Source organism: Somniosus microcephalus, chromosome 8 (assembly GCF_052327205.1).
Source record: "Somniosus microcephalus isolate GS21.2 chromosome 8, FLI_Smic_1.0, whole genome shotgun sequence".
NCBI classification, from domain to species: Eukaryota; Metazoa; Chordata; class Chondrichthyes; order Squaliformes; family Somniosidae; genus Somniosus; species Somniosus microcephalus.
Window position 1 is genome coordinate 41,748,261 of NC_140994.1, and position 27,966 is coordinate 41,776,226.

The window sequence follows — 27,966 nt, forward strand, 5'->3', positions numbered from 1 at the left end:
TACACCGCTTTGAGTACTGTTGGGGGGGATGGCTTATCAGAGGAAGGCAGCAGCAGCCAACTTCCTGGCACCAGGGGTGGCTCTGCTGCACAGGACGGGAGGAAAAAGAGGGGTAGAGCTATAGTAATAGGGGATTCTATTGTAAGGGGAATAGATAGGCGTTTCTGTGGCCGCAAACAAGACTCCAGGATGGTGTGTTGCCTCCCTGGTGCAAGGGTCAAGGATGTCTCAGCGGCTGCAGAACATTTTGGAAGGGGAGGGTGAACAGCCAGTTGTCATGGTGCATATAGGTACCAACGATATAGGTAAAAACTGGGATGAGGTCCTAAAAGCTGAACATAGGGAGTTAGGAGGTAAATTTAAAAATAGGACCTCAAAGGTCGTAATCTCAGGATTGCTACCAGTGCCACGTGCTAGTCAGAGTAGAAATAGAAGGATATTTCAGATGAATACGTGGCTAGAAGAATGGTGCCAGGGGGAGGGATTCAAGTTCCTGGGACATTGGAACCGGTTCTGGGGGAGGTGGGACCAGTTCAAACCGGACGGTTTGTACCTGGGCAGGGCTGGAACCGATGTCCTAGGGGGAGTGTTTGCTAGTGCTGTTGGGGAGGGTTTAAACTAAGATGGCAGGGGGTTGGGAACCTGTGCAGGGGGACAGAGGAAAGGGAAACACGGATAAAAGCAAAAGAAAGGAAGGAGAAAAACAGAAGTGGCAGTCAGAGAAATCAACGGTTTAAATCAAACATGGCCACAGTAAATAATAATTCTAATAGGTCTAAGAGCATTAAAAAAAATAAGCCTGAAGGCTTTCTGTCTTAATGCGAGGAGCATTCGTAATAAGGTGGATGAATTGGCTGCGCAAATAGAGGAATTCCTGGAGTGTTTACGGGATGGTTTCCTGGACCAATATGTCGAGGAACCAACCAGAGATCAGGCCATCTTAGACTGGGTATCATGTAATGAGAAAGGATTAATTAGCAATCTTGTTGTACGAGGCTCCTTGGGTTGGAGCGATCATAATATGATCGAATTCTTCATTAAGATGGAGAATGAATTGTTGACTCAGAGACTAGGGTCCTAAATTTAAATAAAGGAAGCTACGCTGGTCTGAGGCGCGAGTTGGGTAGGATTGATTGGGGAATGGCACTCAAAGGGTTGACAGTGGATAGGCAATGGCAAACATTCAAAGACCGCATGGATGAACTACAGAATTTGTTCATCCCAGTTTGGCACAAAAATAAAACAAAAAAGGTGACTCAACCGTGGCTAACAAGGGAAATTAGCGATAGCATAAGATCCAAGGAGAGGACATATAAATTGGCCAGAAAAAGCAATAATCCTGAGGATTGGGAGCAATTTAGGATTCAACAAAGGAGGACAAAGGGATTAATTAAGAAGGGGAAAATAGAATGTGAGAGTAAGCTTGCAGGGAACATAAAAACTGACTGTAAAAGCTTTTATAGATATGTGAAGAGAAAAAGATTGGTGAAGTCAAGCGTAGGTCCCTTGCAGTCAGAATCAGGGGAATTTATAATGGGGAACAAAGAAATGGTGACCAACTAAATTCATACTTTGGTTCTGTCTTCACAAAGGAGGACACAAATAACCTCCCAGAGATGCCGGGAACATAAGGTCTGATGAAAGGGAGGAACTGAAAGAAATCAGTATTTGTAGGGAAATTGTGTTAGGGAAATTGATGGGATTGAAGGCTGATAAATCCCCAGGGCCTGATAATCTACATCCTAGGGTACTTAAGGAAGTGGCCCTAGAAATAGTAGATGCATTGCTGATCATCATCCAACATTCGATGGAATCTGGAACAGTACCCATGGATTGGAGGGTAGCTAATGTTATCCCACTATTCAAAAAAGGTGGTAGAGAGAAAACGGGGAATTACAGACCGGTAAGACTGATATCAGTGGTGGGGAAAATGCTAGGGTCCATTATAAAAGATGTAATAGCAGAGCACTTGGAAAACAGTGACAGGATCGGACAAAGTCAGCATGGATTCACAAAAGGTAAATCGTGCTTGACTAATCTACTGGAATTTTTTGAGGATGTATCTGGTAAAATAGATAAGGGAGAACCAGTGGATGTGGTGTATCTGGACTTTCAGAAGGATAAGATCCCGCAAAAGAGATTAACATGTAAAGTTAAGGCGCATGGGATTGGGGGCAAGGTATTGACTTGGATAGAGAACTGGTTGGCAGACAGAAAGCAGAGAGTTGGAATAAACGGTTCCTTTTCCGAGTGGCAGGCAGTGACTAGTGGGGTACCGCAGGGATCGGTCCTTGGACCCCAGCTATTCACAATGGGCCAGTAATTCCGGTCCCAACGCGTGAGTACGGACGGTGTACTCACGCGTGGGCCCGTTGGAAGTGCCGGATTCCAGCATGCACAGCGCATGCGCGGGAAACCGGCATTTCCTCTCCATCGAACTAAGGGGTTAAGAGGTCCAACGCGTGCGCGCAGTACTCTGCGCGCACGCGTTGAACTTCCTTCGTTTAGATAGGTTTGCGCGTGTGCAAGGGCCTGAACTTTTTGGAAATGAAAAAAGGAGGCGTAAGCAGTGGATTCTTGAAGGTAAGTGGTCTATTATTTAAAATTATTACATTTTTTCCACAGCTTCATTGTTTTTAAGGACTTTACAGTAAGGTAAGTTTATTTTTAGACCCGAATTCGTAAAAAAAAAAAATTTTCAAAAATGTTATTAATTGTTTTAAATAGTTTTTAAAAGTTATTTATAGTTTATTTAATTATTGGGATGTTTTTTTTAATTTTAATTAAAGTTAAACTAGTCTTTTGGGCGCCCGTACTTTTCATGAGTTTGACAGTCTTTACTATCAAACTCATGAATGAGTTTCCCCTCCCCTGATTGGCTGCAGAGTGCTCACCTGATCCCAGCCGGCACATCGCACTAACTACGCCGCTGGATCAGGTAAGCCCATCGCGCCAACATCTGAACCGGGCCAGTGACAGGAAATGCAAGCAGGCCTGGGCTTCAGATGTCAGCGCGCAGGGTAAGTGCAGATCGGGGGCTTGCACGCGCGGCAAGCACCCGATCCTAATTTCTGGCCCATTATATATTAATGATCTAGACAAGGGAACTAGATGTAATATCTCCAAATTTGCAGACGACACAAAGCTGGGTGGGTGTGTGTGCTGTGAGGAGGATGTCGAGAAACTCCAGGATGATTTGGACATGTTGGGGGATTGGGCAGAAACATGGCAGATGCAATATAACGTGGATAAATGTGAGGTTGTCCACTTTGGTGGCAAAAACAGGAAGGCAGATTATTATCTAAATGGCAATAGATTGGGAGAAGGGGAAGTGCAACGAGACCTGGATGTCCTTGTGCACCAGTCGCTGAAGGTAAGCATGCAGGTGCAGCAGGCGGTTAAGAAGGCAAATGGTATGTTGGCCTTCTTAGCGAGAGGGTTTGAGTACAGGAGCAAGGATGTCTTGCTGCAGTTGTACAGGGCCTTGGTGAGACCACATCTTGAGTATTGTGTGCAGTTTTGGTCGCCTTATCTGAGGAAGGATGTTCTTGCCATGGAAGGAGTTCAGTGAAGATTCACCAGGCTAATACCTGGGATGGCAGGAATGACGTATGAGGAGAGATTGGGTCGATTGGGCTTGTACTCGCTGGAGTTTAGAAGAATGAGAGGTGATCTTATTTAAATTTATAAAATTCTGACAGGACTGGACAGACTAGATGCAGGAAGGATGTTCCTGGTGGTCGGGGAGTCCAGAACCAGGGGACACAGTCTAAGGATAAAGGGTAGGCCATTTAGGGCAGAAATGAGGAGGAATTTCTTCACCCAGAGAGTGGTGAACCTGTGGAACTCTCTACCACAGAAGGCGGTGGAGGCCAGTTCATTAAATATATTCAAGAAGGAGTTGGATATATTTCTTAAGGCTAAAGGGATCAAGGGGTATAGGGAGAAGGCAGGGACCGGGTACTGAATTTGGATGATCAGCCATGATCGCATTGAATGGCGGAGCAGGCTCGAGGGGCCGAATGGCCTACTCCTGCTCCTATCTTCTATGTTTCTATGATAGATTTTTGGATATTAAGGGAATCAAGGAATATGTAAGATTCTCAAAATTCAGCAGATCCCCCAAAACCAAGAAGATTACCCTAAAGAAGGGATTTTTGGACTGTTAATTAACCATGTCAGAATGGTATAAGAATATTGGGCCTAAAAGGGGCTTAAAATCAAGGACCCCAGTATTTTGGTTATTTTAAAAGGCATGTTCAAGCCTGTGAAAGGCTACGACAAAGGGGTTGTGATGGGCCTCTGTAAAATGAGCAGTTTGGATATTGGCATAAGCCAAACTGTCTGGGAACGTTCTGGACTGTCTCAGTCATTTTACATAATGATAAAAGACCAGCGGAAGAGCCATTCCCGCCAAAAACTACAGAGCCACCCAAAGTATGTATAATGCAGAACATGCCACTGACCAACAAAAGGGGCCCTGACCCCATCAGGAAAAGACAAATCTTACTAATCAAACCAGAGATTAAACAGTCATTTAAAGCCAATTTAGGTTTCGATGGACCATCCCGAAACTAATTCACACCAACTTAAACCAATTAAAATAGATGGGACCAGCTCGAAACCCGTTAAAGAATTTTAAAACTATTACTGTTAACGAGCCCGCCAAAAATGACAATGGGCCAGAGAAGATTTGGCGGGCAGATAAGCAAGGCCTCAAACGGTATAATTGGGGCCTGCTTTTTCAGTTAGTGAGTGAGTCGGTTCGTTCGGTCAAGGAGTTCGGTTCAGTACAGTCCGGAAGAACAGAACAGTTCGGTTTCGGTCCGTTCGATGCAGCACAGCTCGTGTAGAAGAGAAAAAGAAGAAGACTTCAAAAGCCACGTCAAGTCACAAAAGTATCAGGAGTCCGAGCCAGGAGAAGACATCATCGAGCCCCTCGCGGCAACCAAAAGCCCCAAGAAACAAACAACCGAAAATATTACCAGCAACTAGGTAATTGGGCCACCGCGATCGACAAGAAACCAACCTGGAAGAAACCGAAGATTCGCAAGTTTGTTTCCACTCTACAAACTATTCTGACTTACCCCTGGGTAAGATTTGATGGAAAGACTCTAAACGCTATTTCTGACCAAAAGAAATTGGGTACTTACCTGATAGATCCAATACGCACCCGATCGCTTCAGCGGACAAGCGGAGACTGAAACAGCAACGCAGGTGAAGTCTTCTACTGCGTCTGGGGTACGGCAGGCCCCAACCGCCACATTTAGAGAACCCCGAAATCGCGAACGTCTACAACTGTCAAAAGAAGTCGTTTGGTGAGTATTATCCCTGGTCCTCTGGAGTCTAACTTAGTTAGTGTAGTGGGATTGGGAGGGGTGAAGTATTCTGTCTACTGTTATTCTCCCTCGTATATTCTGAAGTGTTCCCCCTTTTAGGGTGATAAGATTGTTGTGTTGTGTATATTTTCTTGTCTCAAATAAAATCCAAGTTCTTTCACCAACTCAGATGTCTGCTGCAATTTCATTACAACCCCCAAATAAGTCCAAGGTCTAGAACCAAGGGAGTGGGAGCGATTCGAACCGCTCACGAGTCAGAGGTGAAGCTGACCCAAACACCACCCCCTACAGATGTGGGGATAGTGTGGGAAGGTGGAGTTAAGATAGAAGATCAGCCATGATCTTATTGAATGGTGGAGCAGGCTCAAAGGACCAAATGGCCTACTCCTGCTCCTATTTCTTATATTCTTGTGTTCTTATGTACTACATCATGGGTCTTCCTCTAACATAACATGAACACCAACATCAATGCAAAGTAAAACTTCTTTACTTAACATCATGTACATTGTGGATTTCACAACTTTTCCTTCTCTTAATATTGAAATGTATTAAGAGATGTATTGAAACCCTAGTGCAGTCCCTTGGTGCCTAGCCTCTGTGTTTGTTAACCTATTTTGGTGCTCCTATGAGATGTTCCCCTGTCGCAGGAGCCTGGGAGGCTGATCATCCACTGAGGCCACTTGAGATGGCCATGGTGGGCGACCTCGAGCAGCTCTGGCCCTTAAAGGCCTGACTAGAGACTGCTGTGTCTCAGCACGGCCGGGACAGTCTGGGCCAGCTGGCTGTGTGGAACCAACACAAGCACTGGGTCAGACTCTGGCAGGGAAGCAGGCATCCTGTCCTCCTGAGAAAGGACAGCATGCGCCTCTCTCATGGAGCCAATGGCACTGTCATGGGGCTGTGCCTCTACGTCCCACTGCTCTGCATGAGAACAGTGAAGGAGTGTACTGATATTCTGAAAGCCCCTATTCATGTTCTCCACACTCCTATCCATATTTTCCTTTGTGGATTAAAAGGCTGAGGAGATGCTAGTACTCAGAGCCACAGTGGCAGCAATCTGAGCTCCCAGCAAAGCGATCGGAGCTGTCACCAGAGGCTCCATCATTGTGGGTCCCATTGCAGTGTTCGTAGGGCTGACCACTCGCTCCATGGTTGACTGCAATGCTGTGTTGGACAGCTGTGGCTCTGTTGGTAGCACTTTTGCCTCTGGGTCAGAAGGTTGTGGGTTCAAGTCCCACTCCAGGGACTTGAACGCAAAAATCTCGGCTGACACTCCAGTGCAGTGCTAAGGGAGTGCTGCACTGTTGGAGGTACCGTCTTTTGGATGAGACATTAAAGCGAGGACCCATCTGCCCTCTCAGGTGGACATAAAAGATTCCATGGCCAATATTTATCCCTCAATCAACATTACAAAAACATTTCTGTTTGTGGGATCTTGCTGTGTGTGTTTCCTACATTACAACAGTAACTACACTTCAAAAGTACTTAACTGGCTGTAAAGTGCTTTGGGACATCCTGAAGTCATGAAAGGCGCTATGTAAATGCAAATCTTTCTTTATTCTTCTTCTTTCACACACGTTTGATCTAGACTCCTCCATACTCTCTGTCATTGTGTGCTAGCTCGCTGGCAGGCTGCCCAGTGAACTTAAAAGGTCCTGGTGTATAGCAATCAGTCTTTGAATGTAGGTTATGCCCTCAAGATCCTCATCAGTGCTGTCTGCAGTCGGGCTAAGATGCGAACTCTCCTTCCAGCAAGATGCTTCCTGGGCCATCCCATCCCCTTGCCCATGATTCTGTGCAGTAGTGTGCAGTGAGTCTACCATTGCAGCCCCCTCTAGCCTATCCTCTACAGTATGCAGAGTTCCAGGGGTCGATTTTCTGGCAGCCGTCGGGCGGCTTTTCATGCGGCCGGGGGCCGAAAATCGCCGAAAAAGCGGGTCGCAACCCCCCCGCCTGAATCCCCGCCCCGTCCGACTTTCGGACCACCGTTTCTCTCTGACCCGCTTCAGTCCCGCCCGCCGCTGGCGGGACTGGCCGTCGGAACAGTAATGATCAATTATCACCTTGTTTAAGCCGATTTTAGGCTGCCCTTGCGACTTTCAGGGGTTCCCCATGCAAAACACGCCTGCGGGGAACCCCGCTGATGAAACCTAGCGTGAAGCTTGCCGGCTTGCTAGCTGTCAGCTGCAGCTCATTCGGAAAAGCTGCGATTTAAAGGGACAGCATTTGTATGTTGAAGGACCTTGTTGTTGCAGGCTTGGGGCTACTTCTTCAAGGCTTAGGCACAGCTGTGGAAGGTTGGAGCCTCACACACTTCTCCAATGCGATCTCCTGGAAAGCCCCTCTTGCCACCCTCACTCAGCGCTTCCTCAGCGGAGGCATCTACGAGAAGCATGGGACGCCTTTTTTTCCTTCCCTTCTTGCCATTAGAGGATCTCCAGCAGCAGAGGCGGCAGCAGCAGAACCAGGAACAGCAGGATGAGCACCAGGAGCACCAGGCTGCTGCTCACTCACCTGAAGCTGCACAGGCCAGAAGGGGCCAGCGCTTGGAAGTGGCTTGAGAGCACCTTGCTGCGCTTTAGGGGGCCATGGGGACCCGTTTCTGCACTGGCAGTCCTACTCAGAAGGACTTCCATGAAGGTCTGGTTTCTCTGTTCATTAGATGGCCAACGCTGCTCAAGAGATGTCATTCTCTTATGAGCACTCACCATGTTTTCCGTACCCTGGAGAGTTATCTCCTCCATGGAGGTTGCCAACCTTTCCATGGTGATGCGTTCATGCACCAATGACTCCACAAAGGCTCTGCTCATGGTCGCTATGGACTCCTCCATTCGCTCCACACTCGCAGCAACCCTGGAGACAAAACCTGCCAGAGACTCCTGCATCTGTGCATGGAGATCCATCACCTCTTCTCTTGCGGATGGACCCAGAGGCAGAGGGTCGACATCCAGCACAGCTGAGCTGAGCTGGCAGAGTCCTGCGCCCTCTGACGAGGACTCTCCACTGCTCTCCCTGTCTCCAGAATCTGCTGAGGCTCACTTGTGAGCTGTGAAACACCAGGTGACAACACTACCTTATGTCCCAAAGGTCCCCCCGAGGTGTGAGTGTCTGCGCTGGTGCTGGGTGCGCTTACTTCTGCTGACGCTGCACCCTCAGAGGTTGGAGCTTCCTCTGAGGAGTCTGGCTGCACAGCCTCTTCCTCCTCCACAGTGAGGACGGGGGCTCTGGATGGTACTGTGGGGGAGTAAAGGAAGGAGTTAGAGATGTAATGCCAAGGTTCTTCTGGTGACTCCCAGCGAGTTGGCATCTGCTGACACCTGCATCCATGCAACATTGGTCTCAGTGGGAGGCCTCTTCCTCCCTGACCTAGGGAAGAGGACCTCCCTGTGGGCCCTAACCCCAACCAATAATGCCTGCAGTGAAGCCTCGTCGAATTTGAAGGCAGCTCGGGGTCTGGCACTGGCCACAGCTGCTGCAGGCTCCTCTGCCATCCTGTATGGTTCATTTAGAAGCCTTCAGAGGATGCAGTGCTTGCTATGGACCTTGAAAGCAGCACGAATGATGACATCATACTGTGGGGCTTTCTGACTCGAATTGGACAATTAGCAAGGCTTCCCACATGCTGGGAATTAATTGGCTACTTGAGGGAAAATTGCGTAGAGCTGGCTGACATTTTTTTATGTGTGTCAGAAACCCCACATTAGGGGAAACCCGACCATTTCCCACACAAGCCAAAAATCGAGGCCCCACTCTCTGAACTGGTGCTTGCTCAGGTAAGATCGCGTGACATTATGTCCTTATGATTGCTGCTCGCTTTCAGCTCCTCAGTTAATGTTCCCTCTTATTTTTTTTGGGTGCGCGACCCCTTTAATTGGTGGTGCGGCCCATTCATAGTTTCACGCATGCGCGTAACTTTACATTGAGAAAGCCGGTCCTGGGCTATACGGGACCAGCAGAGAAGTGTGTGGCCGCGCAACATATAAGGAACCTTGTCCTCAGTATCAGGGTGCTGTACATTTTCTTCACCTGAAGGGGAAGTGATTAATAAGGATGAGCATTTAGTGTCATGGATAAGTAGAGACAGATGAGTGGCTGCTGAAAGCAGTTGCATTTTGTCAGGCATCGTGTGTGAGGGTGAGATTTCAGTGAGAAGCGACAGAGTGCAAGACAGCCAAGAATGGAGTATAAGGAACAAACTGAATGAATTGCAGGTGCAAATTCAACTTAGAGGATACAGCATGGTTGCCATTACTGAGACATGGCTACTGTCTTGTTTTTGCACACTTGTACAAAAATAATAACTTGCAGGACAACGGAGTATTACAGTTTAAACTCTTTTACTAAGCATTAGGTCTGATCTTACTCATAGCAGCACAGGTGGGGGAAACCTAGCATTAGGACCCCTAGCCTGGGTCTTCAGAACAATAGTAATCCTTACAGATGCCTGCAGGCCAATGACAACTCAGCATGTGATCACATGTGAATATAATAGGTATTCCTTACAGATGCCTGCGGGCCAATGATGATTCAATATGCAAATGTTACATCCCCTTTCTTTTAAAAGAAAAATGTTATGCATTACTTTTAAACCTTTCTTCTACATAATGTTCTCGGTAGCATAAACATATAAGTAAACTCAGCATTTAACTAGCACTGAAAACATCTCAACGTTTCATTAATGATGTACAGATTTTTTTTAGGGCAGCGATCCGCCTACACCCTTTGACAGTTCACAAGTCAAGGATAACTCTAGGCTTGACCTCTCGTTCTGACCTTGTGTGGTATGAAACTGAGCATGCTCCTGAATCGGTCAACAATTCATGTTCAGGTTTAGGTTCAGGTAAGTATGATGTGTTTTGTGTATTGCTCTGTTCATCACACTCTGTTGAACTTATCCTCTCGTCGGAATGACGGTGTTGTTCCTTGGTGTTCAGGAGGTGCCTGCGATTGCGGCGGTACACCTGTCCTTCTGGGGTGCGGACGTGATACGATCGCTCAGTGTCAGCTGTTTGGATGACGACTGCTGGCTTCCAGTAGTCATGCTCCTGGATTCTGACGGATTCTCCATTGTGCAGCAGCGGCAGTAGTCTAGCTGACCTGTCATAGTATCTCTTTTGGTGTTGCTGTCTCTGTACACGTTTTGCATGCACTTGCTTGCAGCTGATGGCCTCTGGCTGCAGATGCTGGTTGGTGCTTGGAAGGATTGAACGAAGTCTGCGGCTCATCATCAGCTGTGCTGGTGACTTGAAGTTGTCAACCGGAGTGTTGCGGTACTCAAGGAGACTGATGTAGGGGTCTCTTTTGTCCGCTTTGGCTTTGTCCATGAGTGTTTTTGCAATCTGGACAGTTTTTTCAGCAAGGCAATTACTTTGAGGGTAATGTGGGCTAGATGTGACATATGTGAAAGCCCATGCCTTGGCAAACGACTTGAACTCTTTTGATTTGTATTGGGGGCCATTGTCTGAGACTAAATTCTCTACCATGCCATGCCTGGCAAAAGCTGCCTTTAGCTTGTGGATCACAGCTAGAGATGTGGTGCTGTGAAGCTTGTCCAGTTCAAAAATCTGCTGTAGTAATCAACAGTCACTATGTAGTCCTCGTTGTTCCATGTGAACAGATCCATTGCCGTGACCTGCCAGGGCCTGTCTGGGATACGGTGAGGTATCATGGGCTCTTTGACATTTGATGGGCGGCGTTCTAGACAAATGGAACATTTTCCGACAATGTCCTCAATGTGTTTGCACATTCCGGGCCAAAACATAATGTCATATGCTCTTTGTTTGCATTTTTCCATGCCCATATGTCCAGCATGAATTTTTGTCAACATCTCGTCTCTGAGACTGGTAGGAATGATGATTTTCTCCCCTTTGAAGATGATTCTGTTGATTTGTGACAGTTCGTCTCTGTGGTTCCAGAATTCAGATATGCACTGAGGGCATTTCCTCCTTTCCTCAGGCCATCCTTCGTGTATGACTTTGCTCAGCAGTGTGAGTTGTGCATCTTTCTCTGTTCCTGCTCGGATCTCCTTCAGTTTTGAGTCACTCACAGGTAAGCTGTTGTACACCATGTGCACCTGCACATCCATGCCTTCACTGAGGTTGCTGTCCTGGTAGCTAAGAGACTTTCTGGAGAGCGTGTCTGTGACAGGAATGTCTTTGCCTGGACGGTGAATGATTGTGAAGTCGTACTTCTGTAGCTGAAGGATCATTCTCTGTAGCCTTGGTGGGGCTGCGGCTAGTGGTTTCCTCATGATTGACTCGAGGGGCTTGTGGTCGGATTCCACAATGACTTGTCGGCCATAGACGTACTGGTGGAAACGCTTACATCCAAACAGAATTGCATATAGCTCTTTCTCGATTTGAGCACAGTTGATTTCACTGTCTGTGAGAGATTTGGAAGCGTAGCCGATGGGCTTTCCTTCTTGCAGTAATACTGTGCCTAGTCCGTACTTTGACGCATCCACTTGTAGTCTGAACTCTTTGTTGGGGTCGAAGTAGGCAAGAACTGGTCCTGGTTCTCTGGTGATTAGGTCTTTCATTTTCTGAAATGCTGTGCCATGTTGTTTGTCCCACAGGAACTCATTGGATTGTTTGAGCAACTGACGTATGGGTGCGTTGATTTCGGAGATGCTCGGGGCAAACTTGGCTAAGTAGTTAACCATGCCTAGTACTGTCTCTAGCTCTGCGCGGTTCTTCAGCGGCTCCATCTTCTTGATGGCGGAGATTTTCTCTGGATCCAGCTTAATGCCATCAGTTGAGAGGCGATGCCCGAAATAACTGATCTCGGTGGATCCGATTATGCTTTTCTCGGGGTTGAGCCGGATACTTTTCTCCCATGATCTTTGTAGTATCGCACGGAGGTTCCTGTCATGTTCCTCTCTATTCCTGCCATAGATGAGGATGTCGTCTACGATTGCGACTACTCCGTCGAGGCCTTCATAGGTTTCGTCGATCTTCTGCTGGAATTCATCCTGAGCTGAGATAAGACCAAATGGTAAATGCAGAAATCGGTAGCGTCCAAATGGTGTGTTGAACGTTGTTAGCTTAGATGACTCTTCCGTGAGCTTGATAGTCCAGTATCCTGATTGTGCATCCATTACACTGAAGTAACGTGCTCCCACTAGCTTGGGTGTGATAGAAACATAGAAGATAGGAGCAGGAGTAGGCCATTCGGCCCTTTGAGCCTGCTCCACCATTCAATGAGATCATGGCTGATCATCCAAATTCAGTACCCTGTCCCTGCCTTCTCCCCATATCCCTTGATCCCTTTAGTCTCAAGAAATATATCCAACTCTTTCTTGAATATATTTAATGAACTGGCCTCCACCGCCCTCTGTGACAGAGAATTCCACAGGTTCACCACTCTCTGGGTGAAGAAATTCCTCCTCATTTCAGTCCTAAATGGCTTACCCCTTATCCTTAGACTATGACCCCTGGTTCTGGACTCCCTGGCCATCAGAAACATCCTTTCTGCATCTAGTCTGTCCAGACCTGACAGAATTTTATAGGTTTCGATGAGATCCCCTCTCAATCTTCTAAACTCCAGTGAGTATAAGCCCAATTGACACAATCTCTCCTCGTACGTCATTCCTGCCATCCCGGGTATCAGCCTGGTGAATCTTCGCTGCACTCCCTCCATGGCAAGAATGTTCTTCCTCAGGTAAGGTGGCCAAAACTGCATACAATACTCAAGGTGCGGCCTCACCAAGGCCCTGTACAACTGCAGCAAGACATCCTTGTTCTTGTACTTGAACCCTCTTTCTACGAAGGCCAACATACCATTTGCCTTCTTAACCGCCTGCTGCACCTGCATGCTTACCTTCAGCGACTGGTGCACAAGAACACCCAGGTCTCTTTGCACTTCCCCTTCTCCCAATCTATTGCCATTCAAATAATAATCTGCCTTCCTGTTTTTGCCACCAAAGTGGATAACCTCACATTTATCCACATTATAGTGCATTTGCCATGTTTCTGCCCAATCACCCAACCTGTCCAAATCGTACTGGAGTTTCACGACATCCTCCTCACAGCATACCCTCCCACCCAGCTTTGTGTCGTCTGCAAATTTGGAGATATTACATCTAGTTCCCTCGTCCAGATCATTAATATATATTGTGAACAGCTGGGGCCCTAGGACCGATCCTTGCGGTACCCTACTAGTCACTGCCTGCCACTCGGAAAACGACCCGTTTATTCCAACTCTTTGCTTTCTGTCTGCCAACCAGTTCTCTATCCAAGTCAATACCTTGCCCCCAATCCCATGTGCCTTAATTTTGCATGCGAACCTCTTATGCGGGACCTTATCGAAAGCCTTCTGAAAGTCCAAATACACCACATCCACTGGTTCTCCCTTATCTATTTTACCAGTTACATCCTCAAAAAATTCCAGTAGATTAGTCAAGCATGATTTACCTTTTGTAAATCCATGTTGACTTTGTCCGATCCTGTCACTGCTTTCCAAGTGCTCTGCTATTACATCTTTTATAATGGACTCTAGCATTTTCCCCACTACCGATGTCAGGCTTACCGGTCTATAATTCCCCGCTTTTTCTCTGCCACCTTTTTTGAATAGTGGGGTAACATTAGCTACCCTCCAATCCATGGGTACTGTTCCAGAGTCTATTGAGTTCTGGAAGATGAGCAGCAATGCATCTACTATTTCTAGGACCACTTCCTTAAGTACCCTGGGATGTAGATTATCAGGCCCTGGGGATTTATCGGCCTTCAGTCCCATCAATTTTCCTAACACCATTTCCCTACAAATACTGATTTCTTTCAGTTCCACCCTTTCATCAGACCCTATGTTCCGTGGTATTTCTGGGAGGTTATTTGTGTCCTCCTTTGTGAAGACAGAACCAAAATATGTATTTAGTTGGTCTGCCATTTCTTTGCTCCCCATTATAAATCTAGCGTTGGTAGAGGGTAGTTAGGGCATTTGATAGCCTTGTTCAAATCTCTGGGGTCGAGACAGACTCTGAGCTTGCCTGTATGTGGTTTCTCAACCAATACTAACGCGTTGACCCACTCTGTCGGTTCTGTTTCCCGGACGATGATTTCTGTATTCTCCATGCTCTGCAACTCCTCCTTCAGGTGACTACATAGAGCAAGTGGTATCCTTCTCAGTGGGCAAACCACAGGGGTTGCTGCTGGGTCAAGGTGAATAGTGCATTCACCTGAGAATAGTCCGATTCCTTTGAAAACATCAGCAAACTCCTCCATGACTGTCTGCTTCTCAACTGGTGCTGTCAATGATAGCACTAGCTTAACAAGGTCCATGTCTAAACATGCCTTTCGACCTAGCACTGGAGGTGCTCGAGTGTCAACAATGTAAAAGTCCAACATCATGTCGCTTTCTTTGTACTTGCATTTCATCATGCATGTGCCTTTTACAATGAGCTGCTCACCCCCATAGCTGGTCAGTCTGCGTGAGGTGGGCTGTAGCTCACACTCATCCTTCAAGCTGTGATACTCACTCAGAGGAATTACATTAACCTGAGCTCCAGTGTCTAGTTTAAACCTAAGCTCTGTGCCCTGTTTTCCTATCTCAATATCGGCAAAGGCTTGCTCAGTCTCTGAAATCTGTTTTTTCTGTGACACAGAATCAATAAACAGTTCCTCTGCACTTGGTTCTCTATCTGGCATTTGGCTGTCACTCACTGTGTGTATTGCTTTTACAAAACCAGTCCTGCAAACTTTAGCAAAGTGGTTCCGTTTACCACATTTAGCACATTGTCTTCCTTTGGCAGGGCATTGCTCCTTTTCCCATGCACCTTGTTTCCTCAATATCCACAGTTTTTGAAGCGTTTTATGTCTATGTCGCTCATTTTTAGAACTCTCTCTGTTCTGAAACACACTCTCTGGGCGGCGTTCTTTGGTGTGTGTCTATTAACTGCGTGCATTGTCTGTTCACGTGAGCTGCTCATGGCGCCGGTTATGGTTTTCAACTGTGCTTGGGCTATCTCGTGCGATCTAGCTATGTCCATAGCTTTGTCCAGCATTAGCCCGGACCCAACATTCAAAAGTTTCTCTCTCACTTTAGCTGAATGTATTCCAAACATGATGCGGTTTCTGACCATCTCATCTTTATCTGCATATTCACAGTCTTTTACCAGCAGTTTTAACTCAGTCACGAACTGTTCAAATGACTCACTAGCTCCTTGTACTTTCTCCTGAAACTTGTATCTAGCGAATATCGTATTTGTCTTGGGCATCACATATGATTCAAAACAGTCAAAATAACTTTTCAGTACCTTTGCTTCATCTGCGGTGAGAGACCATGTGTTAAAAATGTCTCTCCCTTTTTCTCCGATCCATAGGAGTAGGTAGCTGCATCTTTCTTCCTCCCCTTTGCTTTTCAGCGGACCCGAGAACATCAACTCCACGTGTTGCTTGAACTTGCGCCATTCTACAGGTAAGTTCAAAGATCCCCAATAGACTTGAGGCAAGGGAGCTCCAACGATGTCCATTTCAAATCCCTGTTCTGACACCATGTCTTGTTTTGCACACTTTGTACAAAAATAATAACTTGCAGGACAACGGAGTATTACAGTTTAACTCTTTTGTTAAGCATTAGGTCTGATCTTACTCATAGCAGCACAGGTGGGGGAAGCCTGGCATTAGGACCCCTAGCCTGGGTCTTCAGAACAATAGTAGTCCTTACAGATGCCTGCAGGCCAATGACAACTCAGCATGTGATCACATGTGAATATAATAGGTATTCCTTACAGATGCCTGCGGGCCAATGATAATTCAATATGCAAATGTTACAGCTACAAGACCATTTCAGTTCTATTTGCAACTCTTCAGATGATGAAGCAGTCCCTGCCCGCATGCAGCAAGACCTGGATGACATTCAGGCTTGGGCTGATAAGTGGCAAGTACATTCATGCCACACAAGTGCCAGGTAATGACTATCTCCAACAAGCAAGAGTCTAACCACCACCCCTTGACATTCAACAGCATTACCATCGCCGAATCCCCCACCATCAACATCCTGGGGGTCACCATTGACCAGAAACTTAACTGGACCAGCCACGTAAATACTGTGGCAACAAGAGCAGGTCAGAGGCTGGGTATTCTGTGGTGAGTGTCTCACCTCCTGACTCCCCAAAGCCTTTCTACCATCTACAAGGCACAAGTCTGGAGTGTGATGGAATACTCTCCACTTGCCTCGATGAGTGCAACTCCAACAACACTCAAGAAGCTCGACACCATCCAGGAAGAAGAAGCCCGCTTGATTGGCACCCCATCCACCATCTTAAATATTCACTCCTTCCACCACCTTAAACATTCACTCTTTCCATCTACAATAATGCACTGCAGCAATTCACCAAAGATTCTTCGGCAGCACTTCCCAAACCCATGACCTCTACCACCTAGAAGGACAAGGGCAGCAGATGCATGGGAACACCATCACCTGTAAGTTCCCCTCCAAGTTACACACCATCCTGACTTGGAAATATATCACTGTTCCTTTATCGTCGCTGGTTCAAAATCCTGGAACTCCCTCCCTAATAGCACTGTGTGAGTACCTTCACCACAAGGACTACAGTGGTTCAAGAAAGCGGCTCACCACCACCTTCTCGAGGGCAATTAAGGATGGGCAATAAATGCTGGCATTGCCAGCGACGCTAACATCCCATGAATGAATAAAAAAAACAGCGGTCAGGTCTAGGAACTGAAAATAGCAGGTTATAAGATCTGCAGGAAGGATAGGGAAACTGGTAGAGGGGGAGGAGTAGCCTTGGTGGTTAATTATAAAATTACTTCAAAATTAAGAGATGGTATAAAGAGAAGGCTTTATGGGTAGAATTAAGAAATAGAAAAGGATTTAAGACTGTAGTGGGAGTTGTGCACAGGCCCCTGGTAGCAACTGTGAAGTGGCAGAATGTATAAATGCAGAAATTAGACAAGCATGTAGTAAAGACAGAGTGGTTTTAATGGGTGATTTTAACTTCCATACAGAATGGGATAAGCAGATGAGCTCATGTCAGAAAGATAGTGAATTTCTTGAGTGTGTTCAGGACAGTTTTAAGCAACAATATGTCCTAGAACCAACAAGGGGGCAGGCCATATTAGATTTAATAATGAGGAAAGAGCCAGATTTAGTTAACAGCCTAACGGTGCGTGAACATTTATCTAATAGCGACCATAATATATTTGAGTTCAATGTTGTGTTTGAAAGGGAGAAACCCAAAATAGCTACTAAGATTCTAGTTTTAGGTAAGGCTGACTTCAATGGGATGAGACAGAGACTGTCCACAATAAACTGGACAAATCTGATAATGGGTAAAATGACAGAAGATCAGTGGGAAGTGTTCAGAAAAGAATGTATCATGATACAGAACCAGTTTATGCCCCGAAGCGGCAAAAGCTCCACTTGCCAAAACAAAACAGCCATGGTCAACGAAAGAGCCAAAAAAAAATAAAGACTTGCATTTAAATAATTCCTTTCATGACCTCAGGACGTCCCAAAGTGCTTTACAGCCAATGAAGTATTTTGTTATAATGTAGGAAATACAGCAGTCAATTTGCGCACAGCAAGCTCCCACAAACAGCAGATGCCAACTTCACGGACTGTTAAAATTCCCCCTGTAAAGTCCAGACTGAACGAAGCATATTCAGCCATTACTGTCTCTCTTTTTATAACCTACAAGGTGGGATCCTCTCTACTATTGCTCGCAAGCTTGGCATGCCAGAAAGAAGGGAGAATATTAATGGTCGCTTAGTGAGAAGCTTTGACCACGGTCAATCAGCTCCGATGGACGGGCCACATTGTCCGCATGACCGATACGAGACTCCCAAAACAAGTGCTCTACTCGGAGCACCGACACGGCAAGGGAGCCCCAGGTGGGCAAAGGGAACGCTTTAAGGACACCCTCAAAGCCTTCTTGAAAAAGTGCAACATCCCCACCGACACCTGGGAATCCCTGGCCCAGGACCTCACAAAGTGGAGGAGAAGCATCCGGGAAGGCGCCGAACACCTCGAGTCTCTTCGCCGGGAACAAGTGGAAGCCAAGCGCAAACAGCAGAAGGAGCGCACGTCAACCCAAGCACCCCACCCACCCGCCCCTTCAACCACCGTCTGCCCCACCTGTGACAGAGACTGTAGGTCCCACATTGGACTCATCAGTCACCTGAGAACTCATTTTTAGTGTGGAAGCAAGTCATCTTCAGTTCCCAAGGGACTGCCTAAGAAGAAGAAGAAGCTTTGAGTTTGCACCTGTCGAGGTAGAATGGTAGTGCTGGTGTGGGAATGGTGTGAGGAGCTGAGGGCAGTCATAGAGAGGAGAGTAGGGGGTGCATTAGGAGGTGGAGTGAAGTGTGCTGCAGTGAATGGAGGAGAGTGTTGGTACTTGGGGGAGAGAAGGGTTATGAGTGCTGGGACTTCATGTAGTGCAGGATTATGCAGAGAGTGATGAGAGTTAGGAGTCTTACCTTAGCAACCCTGGGCTGGTCATTAAACCTTTCCTTGCATTGCAGCCATGTCCTTGGGGTGATGCTTCTGGCACTGGTTCGCTATGCCACCTGTGCCCATTGCTACTGAGCAGCTTGTTGGCTGGAATACCTTCCTGCCACCTGGTGGGCGGAGGACATCCCTCCTCCTGCTGTCCTCCTCTACCAAGAACTCCAATGCATAATCAGAGAAGTAGAAGGCCCTTGAAGGTTCACCTTGGCCTGCCATGTTCAGAAGTTGCCCTCCGGCTGCCTGCAACCAAAGTGCACCTCCCCTTTAAGAGGTGCAGGCCGCCTTTAAATAGCATCACAGTTGCCTGATATTCCCACCTTGTAGGTGATAAAAACGAGAGACAGTAGTGGCTGAATGTACCTCGCTCAGTCTGAATTTTAATTTTAACAGTCCGTGAAATTGGCATATCAGAGATTCAGGAATGTGCTGCCCCACAAGCTCATAGAAGTACTCCTCCTATACTTACCTTTCTTGAAGTTAAGGCAGCACCAGCCAGCCCTGCACTACCGCCATCCTTAACATCACCTACACCATACTTAATGAGATTTTCTGGACTACTCTTTTTCACCTGCAATGCGCATTTTTACTTAAATTATTCCCAATTATGCATATGCTTTCCTTCTGCTAATGATGGGTTTGTATGGACTACCTTTCACACATTCTCTGAATGAATTGTGAAAGGCTGGGATAGAGCAGGTGTTGATTTGCATGTTTTAAGATTCTGACAAAAAAAATACCATAAGAATTCGGGGCTATATTTCCCACTGGTGTTAATAAATGGTAGATATGCTGCTTTTCTTCATAATTTGAACAGCCTTGAAATTATACAAATGCACAACTTTGAAATGAATGATTCCTGAGCATGAAATAAAAAGGTAGTTGCTAATCATGATGCGCTTATAACAATGAATCTTTAATGTTTCTCATGCAATTAAAAGGTGACTTAACCATTCTAAAATGTCAAAGATTGTTAATCCTGCTGAAGCTTGCACAATATTCGTGTCAATGAAATTTGAAAAACATTCTAATTTATGCACCTCATAAACAAAAAAGAAACATGAATCTTTAAGGTGCATTTATCCATAAACTATTCAAAGTGGCTTTGTGTCTGACCAACACTAAGAAGTTATAGTGTAGATCCAAACCCAGGGCTCCTCCAGAGAATCTCACTTCAGCTTGGGACCCAATCCAATGCTGACCTTGGAGTGTAGATGTAATCCCACTGACCTCTTGCATGGCTCACTACACCTTCTCCCTGTAAACGTCATGTAGACAATAGTTCCCGTCAACAAAAACTTTTTTTTAAATCTGGAAAACAACTTGAAACAGTTGTCCTGAGAGAGTTTTTGCCCGTGTATAAATCAAATCAAATCCCTGGCTCTCTGCCAAGAACTGTACTGGTAAATCTAACAATTTGCCTGTACAGTTAACAATCTAACTACAGTATCTGAAGGTAGATTCACAGAGTGCGTTGTTTCTGGTGGGAGGATCTAAAATGAATACTATGGGGATGAACTTCAATAAGTGTCTGAAAACTGGCGGTGGCACCGCGGGGCGAGATTTGCTCGCACCTGTTTAAAAATCGCAGGCAGCACGTTATTTTGGTGCTACCTGCTGATTTCAGTGTTTTTAGTGCACAGCCCAGTGATGGCCGCACTGCTTCAGGCTGTGCACTCAGCAGGAGGCCCAATGTCGCGTCTCTATAGCATCCCTGGAGTGAGGCTGCATTCTCTTAAAGCAAGGCTGTCATTTTAGAAGGCAGTCTCTAGCCTTTAAAGCTCGACTGCCTTCTGAAAAAACAAATCATACCAAACCAGGCAGTCTTCAGCTCTTAAAGCTGAACTGCCTTCTGCACGTAAAAAATGCTAAAAGTGCTTCAGCACTAACACAAATGGCTCAACAGGCCAGGGAAATGGCACCTGGGGTCTCGCACACAGCACTCCAGCTTTGTGCAGGGGGTCAACACTGCAAGAGAGGTCCTCGACCCACAGAGGGCCAGGAAGCCCTCCAGAAAGAAGGATGTGGGACCAGATCGCCAAGGTGGTCACTGCCAGCAGTGTCGCCCCCAGCAGCTGGCCAGAGTGCCAAAGAAGCTTCATGACCTCAGACGAGTAGTCAAGGTCAACAAATGCATCTTCAAAAGCCGACTCCTACCAACTGCACCACTAGCCTCACACACTGCTCAATGCATGACACCCCCCCAATCACTCACCAACAATCTCCACCAAGCACGAGGCACACCTCAACCCACAACATCTTCTGATTTACAAGCTGCACATGGTGTAAGCATGCACCTCTTGCTTGTCCCCACTCCCCTCACCACAACCCTACCCTTGTACCTTACTCATTTCAGACACCCAAGAAATCCAGCCTACCCAGCCAGTTGTTGACCAAGAAGATTGAGAGGAGAGTGCAGAAGAAGAAGAAGAAGAAGAAGAAGAAACACAGTCACTTGATTTGACACTCCCAGCCACCAGCGCCTCAAGGTCATCCTGCAAGGCCATCTGCAGTGTCCCCCACTGAAAGTTAGCAGCCTTTCACAAGCCATGCTGCAGCCACTGGAGTACCTGCGTGACATCACTCAGACAGGCAAAAGCACATGCAAGACAGTCACTAAGGGAATGCACAAAAACGCGCCAAAAGTTGAAATCAAAACTTACTTGAAAGATGTGTGTGTCCCTTTAAGAAACGCAGACAGCGTCTCTGTACAACTGGTGCATGCAAATTCTTCCATGCGTGGTTAGTAGAGAGCGTTATTGAGTGCAGCGATATCCAAAATCGAAGTCATGCGTCAATTCAGGTGTTGCACACCAATAGACATCACGATCTACACATTTACATTGGAGAGGCTAGCGCAGGCAACGGCAGCGCTGCCAACCTCTCCAAAATGGCGGCCGCTGTGTCCACACCGGAAACGGGTGGAAGCAAGGCAGCCACAATTTTTTCAAGAAAACTGGCCTTAACAGCCAGTTCTACTACATGGAATTTCACGGCTTATATCTATAATATATTCAAAGTCTTGTATATAGCGTGCACTTCCTGTAAGTGTCACACTAATGTGCAAATGTCACATTTTAGTGTATCCTCTGACCCACCGTGAGCAAAGCCATGGGAGATCTGTTGATATATATTTTAAATCGCTTGCTGTAGTACAAAAAATGTATTTCACATGGACTATGGTATATATTCACAATGCTAGCTGCCCGAAGCATCACTAATAATTGGAGGTAGACAAAACGCTATTGCGTATTCTATTGAAATACAAAGTACAACCTCCTGGCTCCAACTGCTGCTAATATTAATGATTGAAGAGAATAAATTCACTTTCTTTAAAACTGATAAAACAGTTTTCACAAAACCATCAATATTTAACACAAGGCAGGTTGAAAAAGGAGCCCAATATTGTAGCAGAGCTCCAGAGGAGCAGTGTGTTACCTCATGAATCAATCGTTTGATCCTGCCACATTCTAGAGCTTGGTATTTTCCGTTTCCTACACTAAACTGCTGCTACCAATTTCTGACTTATAACCAGATGAACTGTAACAGGAAACAAATTGTTACAATAACAAGAATACATGTGCTGCAGCAAGTGATCTAATATTATTGTACTTTATATCAATAATGTGTTAAAGATCTGCATGCTGACTACATTACAAGATCATTGTGGGAACTGGATAATGTGTTTAACCTGTGCCTATAAATACAACCAGAATTTTTCTCTCACTCCATAGGGGACACTATTCCAATAGCTCCCCACTCTAATAGAAGACCAATTAGATACATATTTTGGTTCTGTCTTCACAAAGGAGGACACAAATAACCTCCCAAGATGTCGGGGAACATAGGGTCTGATGAAAGGGAGGAACCGAAAGAAATCAGTATTTGTAGGGAAATGGTGTTAGGGAAATTGAGGGGATTGAAGGCTGATAAATCCCCAGGGCCTGATAATCTACGTCCTAGGGTACTTAAGGAAGTGGCCCTAGAAATAGTTGATGCTTTGCTGATCATCTTCCAGCATTCGATGGAATCTGGAACAGTACCCATGGATTGGAGGGTAGCTAATGTTACCCCACTATTCAAAAAAGGTGGTAGAGAGTAAACGGTAGTGGGGAAAATGCTAGAGTCCATTATAAAAGATGTACTAGCAGAGCACTTGGAAAACAGTGACAGGATCGGAGAAAGTCAACATGGATTTACAAAAGGTAAATTGTGCTTGACTAATCTACTGGAATTTTTTGAGGAGGTAACTGGTAAAATAGATAAGGGAGAACCAGTGGATGTGGTGTATTTGGACTTTCAGAAGGCTTTTGATAAGGTCCCGCATAAGAGATTAGCGTGTAAAGTTAAAGCACATGGGATTGGGGGCAAGGTATTGACTTGGATAGAGAACTGGTTGGCAGACAGAAAGCAAAGAGTTGGAATAAACGGGTCTTTTTCCGAGTGGCAAGCAGTGACTAGTGGGGTATCGCAGGGATCGGTCCTTGGGCCCCAGCTATTCACAATATATAGTAATGATCTAGACAAGGGAACTAGATGTAATATCTCCAAATTTGCAGACGACACAAAGCTGGGTGGGCGTGTGTGCTGTGAGGAGAATGCCGAGAAACTCCAAGATGATTTGGACAGGTTGGGTGATTGGGCAAAAGCATGGCAGATGCAATATAACATGGATAAATGCGAGGTTATCCACTTTGGTGGCAAAAACAGAAAGGCAGATTATTATTTGAATGGCAATAGATTGGGAGAAGGGGAAGTGCAACAAGACCTGGGTGTTCTTGTGCACCAGTCGCTGAAGGTAAGCATGCAGGTGCAGCAGGCGGTTAAGAAGGCAAATGGCATGTTGGCCTTCATAGCGAGAAGGTTCAAGTACAGGAACAAGGATGTCTTGCTGCAGTTGTACAGGGCCTTGGTGAGACCACATCTTGAGTATTGTGTGCAGTTTTGGTCGCCTTATCTGAGGAATGATGTTCTTGCCATGGAAGGAGTTCAGCGAAGATTCACCAGGCTGATACATGGGATGGCAGGAATGACGTATGAGGAGAGATTGGGTCGATTGGGCTTATACTCGCTGGAGTTTAGAAGAATGAGAGGGGATCTCATTGAAACTTATAAAATTCTGACAGGACTGGACAGACTAGATGCAGAAAGGATGTTCCCGATGGTCAGGGAGTCCAGAATAAGGGGTCACAGTCTAAGGATAAGGGGTAAGCCATTTAGGACAGAAATGAGGAGGAATTTCTTCACCCAGAGAGTGGTGAACCTGTGGGATTCTCTACCACAGAAGGCAGTAGAGGCCAATACATTAAATATATTCAAGAAGGAGCTGGATATATATCTTAAGGCTAAAGGGATCAAGGGGTATGGGGAGAAAGCAGGGGCCGGGTACTGAATTTGGATGATCAGCCATGATCGCATTGAATGGCGGAGCAGGCTCGAGGGGCCGAATGGCCTACTCCTGCTCCTACCTTCTATGTTTCTATGATAGTGTTACTCATTCACACCAACAGAGGAGGACCACTCATGGCCCTTCCAACCACTCCCTCTTGCACCGACAATGTGTCTTTATACCACCATCCCTCAATGACCAGGCTGATTTCTCATCCCCTCTTTCCATGTGTCAGCGTGCCTGCCTCCCCGCCCACCACTCTACTGATAAAATTCACCATGTGCATGATGATTTCACTCGGCCATTTACTTCTTTATCCTGTTCAATGATGGTGGACTCCCCTCACTATCACTCTGCTTTAAGCACCTCCTTTGTTGGTCTGTTCTTTTGTGCTAGTACGAATATCTCAATTTCCCCGTGTGTCTGCATCCCAAAAAGTGACTATTCCAAGCATTCTTTCCCTGTGGCCAGAATTTTAATCTGGAGGCGGGTAGGCTAGAAAGTGGTCAGGAAACCCAGGAGGAGGGTAGGCCTGCAGCACTAGGCTGCAGAGAGGAGGGAGGGATGAATTGTGGGCGGGGGGGAGTGGGGGTGAATTGGGACTGGAGGAGAATTGGGGGGGGGAAAGGGGCCGGAGGAGGATCGGAGGGGGGTGGCGAATCGGGGCTGGAGGAGGATCGGTTGGGGCGGGGGGGGGGCGAATCGGGGCCGGAGGAGGATCGGTGGGGTGATGTGAATCGGGGCCGGATGATGATCGGGGGGATGCGAATTGGGGCCGGAGGAAAATTGGGGGTGAATCAGGGTCAGTGGTGAATCGGGAGTGAATCAGGGCCAGAGGAGAATGGTGGGTGGGGGGGGGTTGAATCGGGGCCGGAGGAGAATCGGGAGTGAATCAGGGCCATGGATGAATCAGGAGTGAATCAGGGCCAGGGGTGAATCGGGGCCAGAGGAGAATCGGGAGTGAATCAGGGCCGGAGGAGAATGGTGGGGGGTGGGGGGGGGGTGAGTCAGGGCCGGAGGATGATCGTGGAGTGGTCAGGGGCCGGAGGAGCATCGGGGGCTGGAGAGGGGAGGCCAGGAAGGCAATCGGGGGCCGGAGAGGGTGGATTGGAGGCCACGGGTGTGGGGTGTGGGGGGTGGGTGCTAGGTTGGAGGGAGATCGGAAGCCCCGGGCAGGGGCAAGGTCAAGGGGGTGATTGGAGGCCTCAGGTGGGGGGCTGTCCAATCATGGGCAGTGGGTGAGGCAGGGACTCTGGATCCGGCAGGTATGTGTAAAGGCACATAACTCCTGGGTCCAGCAGTCCACGCTTTTCTTTGGCTGGCAGTTTCCCCGATGCCCGGGAAACCCGACCAGCCAGAGTTAAATTTCTAATGGTGGATCACCATGAGGCACACCAGCCTCATTATAATAGTTAAATGGGCGACCTGCCTCCAGGGACCGGGTTGGCCGCCCGCCCCTCCATCCCGCCTCCGTTAAAACCGGAAATGGGTGGGTTGGAGGTGAGTTGAGGTCAGGATTCAGTTTTTTAACTCTTTAACCTTCCACCCGACCCCAATCCACCCGGTCTTTGGGGTTAACATTCCCCCCATTTGTCTGTGGTACTGAATGTGTATAATCCATTTCATTTATACTTAAGACGATACTGTTTCATATTAACAAGGCCGTCACTGATACATCCAGATATTCCCCTTACAGATTACAGATTGTAAACTCAGTGTCCAGCTGAAAATTTCTCCCCTGAAATTGCACCTCAAAGTCCAGGCATGGCACAATTGGTGCATGCAAGGTCGGAGATCCGATTGTCTGACCTGAACCCGCTAGTAGGCAAGGGTCGGTGCTGTGGCAAAGCCTTGGAAAGTCAAGGCTGTAATGTCCAAAATTATCGTTCTTCATCAGTGTGCGTTAATAATAAGTAATATTAGATGGGGTAATTATCGCCCTGCTTAAAGCCCAAGCATATAGCTCCTAGGTTTTCAGCTTTGTTATATTAATCCAGTTTGTTTATTACAATTTTTTTCAAACCCTTTTAAGTTCCTTCACATTGCATATTGTAGTTCTGTGAATGAATTAATTTGGGGTTTCAGTCCCTTTAATGTAAACAGAGGTATAGGGCAGGATTTTCATTGGGCCATGGAGGCGGGTTTGGAGGCGTGTGGAGGGTTAAAATCCTGAAATCAGGGGGCACGAACCCATCCCACCCCCAACCCACCTCCATGCTAGTTTCAAAGAAGGCAGGTACCCGACCCGTACTGGGACCCGCCTCCCCGAGGCGGGAAGGGGCTTAGTGCCAATTAACTGCCTGTTAATAGGTAGTTAACAGGCAGTTTTTAGCCTAATCCCTATTTTCATTGGTGAAATGTGGGATTCCCGACGGCTCCAAACCACGCCAAGTTAGCAAGGTGGGCCGTCGGGATGAAGGGCTTGGAGGGGTCAAGATGTCCGGTGTTCAGGTGAGTGATGGGTGCATGAGTGCAGAGGTAAGTGTGTTTGGTGTGTTTAAAGTGTTTAAAGAAGTTTTACTTACCTTTACAGCCTTTCTTCCTTCAGGTCTCAGGAGTCCCTCATCTCACTGGCACAGAAAGCAGAATGGCCGCGATCTGTCAAAAATTGCAGCATTCAGCTTTCTGTTCTGGAGAGATCTCTAAATCATCCTGAGAGGAAGGAATTAACTTGGAGTACAAATTGTCAGTGTTTGACAGCTTCAAACAGCTGTGAAACGCTGATATTTCATCTGTCAAAATGTCTTGACAGATGAAATATCAATCTGTGACGTCACCTGTTGCCCCTTAATTGGCCTGCTGAGCCTGATGGGCGGGCTCAACAAGGTCAATCAAGTCAAAATCGCGTGGGTTGGCTAGAACTCGATGGAGGCGGGACTACAACCCCGAAAGTTGTAGTCCCGCCTCCTACCCGACTTCTCAATGAAAATCCAGCCCTGTTCCAGATCAGTGCAAATTTGTGTGAAGAGGATTAGGGTATTTAGCTGTGAAAATCATTAAAATGGAAAGGGATAATTTGAGTATCTAAATATCTTAATCCCTTAAGTTGCTCATATAAATGGAAAAAAAATGAACGTACCATCTGGGAAGATTATTACACCAACAGTAAGATGGGCAGATCTGCTGTCCTGCTGCTAGAACAACTGCAGGACTGAAAATTCTGCCATGTTAGTTTTAGACCTTGGTTGTGGTCCAAGCTAATGCACAATCGACAAGAATCGAAGAATTCATCTCTTTGACTGGCCAAGAATGTCCGAATTTCATCTGCACTTGGCGATAAAGGGAAAAATTCCTCTTTTACTGAAGAAAGCAGACTAGACTTTCAACTCCACCGCTTGTTGGAGTGGCATAAATTGGGCAACCAGAGCGGGAAATGGTCAAAGCCTCTCTCCACTGGAACACCACCCGCTTCCCAACATCATTCCTGTTGGTGGGGGAGAAGTATTTTTGGGCAGTAGTGACGTGGTGACATCATAAAGTCCTACTCCTCATCATTTCCAACTCTGTAGTGCACAATTTTGTTCCCATACATATAATTCAGGCACCCAGGCTAGCTCGGTGCTGTTGACAAAGTGGATGTGAATTCAAAGAGCTCAGCAGAGATATTTTGAAGCTTTCCATAATCAGTCAATTTTGGAGACATTGGGGTAGAATTTCCACCGGGATTCCACCGATCTCCTGTCGTAACTTTAATGGAAGATCAGCAGAAACGGTGAAAATGGGTGCTTCTGCCATTTTTCCGAGGTTTCTGCCGATGTTCCGCCGAAGTTCCAG